The following is a 1,933-nucleotide window of genomic DNA, read 5'->3' as shown; positions in this document are numbered from 1 at the left end:
GTGCTTTGTGTGTCATCCAAATGGTGAAGACTTTGGTGGTCTATAGCAGTCTATATACAGTGAGTAATGAAATTCTACCACTAATAAAATTACCTTGCCTTGGATTTTCAAAAGGGGATAATGCTTTTGAGTGCCTAAACTGCCAAATATTAGAAGAGTCTGATTTTCAGGAAGTGCCACACTCTCTTTCACATAGGTAACTCAAACTTGGGCACCCAAAAGCACTAATCAGTTTTGAAAGTCTTAGACCCTTTGTAAAATATGGCTTGTGTACAAAAAGACTTATAATAACTGTTATTTTGATATTATTGCATTATAAAATGTTGAGGGATAAGAGTTAAAATGAAAACTTCATTAATGAGAAACTGTTAGTTATTAGATGTAGGAAAGCATGAATCTATGTGGATTATGTAAAACAATGAATTTTGTTTAAAAATATTCATGCTTAAAAAGAATAAATTGCTTGATGTCAGCAATGAAAGGAAACAGGTATCTGCTTGCCAATTCATGTAGCAAACAGAAAAAAAGAGTGATATAAAAAGAGGAGAGCACTTTACTGGATTGAATATTGCTTTGGAGAAGTAAAACAGGAGTTGCATTTACTAAACTAAATGTTACCTTCAGCTGCACAATTATTCAAAATGTCAAAAGGAAGGCAATTTTTATAATCCCAACTGAAATGATTCACATTTCCAAATGAAAGAAAAGTTTCCACAGCTGCCAGAACTCATTTTATGTCCAAAAATGACTGAGACAAACATGCCATCACTAAAACTTTTCATCCTACAACTTACACAAACAATCTACTGCTAGATAGATAGCATATTTTGCATAAGTGCTGTAGCTCATTTCTTTGTTCTGTTTTAAAATGGAAAAAACTATTTTTAGTATTTAAATTAGGTTGTTATAAAAATAAAATGCCTCCATGTATTTCCCAATAAGTGTTTTTTGTGGCTAAATTTATCTCCAGGCTATCAGATTTGTTATGGGGATCCTTCCTAAAGTGAAATTTTTGCTTTTTGAGAAGGAACTTCTCTATTTATCAAGAGAATATTGATAGCAAATCAGCTTCCCTGGATGGTTACACCAATATTACAGTACCAATGCTCCATTAGGTACGTAATTAATATTGAGAAGACAAAGCCTCTACCTTAAAGAACATGCGTTCTAAAAAAAAATACAAATAAGAGATACAGTGCAGTTTAGTGTAGAATATACTAGGTTCCACTATTTTTCATTGGGATTTAAAAAATATGTATATATTCTCTTTTCAGGAAGACTTTTGGAAAAAGTGGAACTTAAGGAAGATTTCTGAGGAAAATGTATTAAAACATGGAGAATGTCACAAAAAGTTTCTAGGCATAATAGGTTACATGGCAGATGGAAGAGGAAAGTTGGAGGTGCAACTTCTTTTATAGTAGCTATTCAGCACCATCTAGTTCTATGTGTCCTGCTAGAGTTCTTTCCTACTCTGGCAGGACTAATTTCAGAGGAAAGCAGATGTGTCTGTAAAAGTGATTCTGGCAACAATTTGGATGAGGGTTTTCTTTGATATACAGAAGACGCACTGAACTGACAGGCCTCCATCCAAATTAATTCAGGATAAATGGTTATTGATTTTCATGAACTATCCACTTAATAAGTAAAAGTCTGGTTCTCCTGGGTAATCACCTGATCAATCCAGTCAACAGATCTATTTCCTTTCAATTTTTTGTTGGGAATAGTATCTTGGTTCTGTGAGGTTCCTTCTGGGGCAGCAGTTATAGCATATTCTAGGGCTGTGTGAAGCTTTGGGTGCTGATCTGGTGGCTGAATCTCTGAATTGAATCGGGAGACCAATAAAAGGTCTGAATCGATTCAAAGCTCTCTGAATCAATTCGGAAAAGATTTGGAGAGATTTGGGCAGTCCCCACTTGCCACCGCAGGGAGCTGG

The sequence above is a fragment of the Gavialis gangeticus genome, unplaced genomic scaffold (assembly GCF_001723915.1).
Source record: "Gavialis gangeticus isolate Ggan-Ray unplaced genomic scaffold, GavGan_comp1, whole genome shotgun sequence".
Lineage (NCBI taxonomy): Eukaryota > Metazoa > Chordata > Crocodylia > Gavialidae > Gavialis > Gavialis gangeticus.
The sequence above is the reverse complement of the archived record's forward strand: the minus strand, read 5'-3'. Positions refer to the sequence as shown.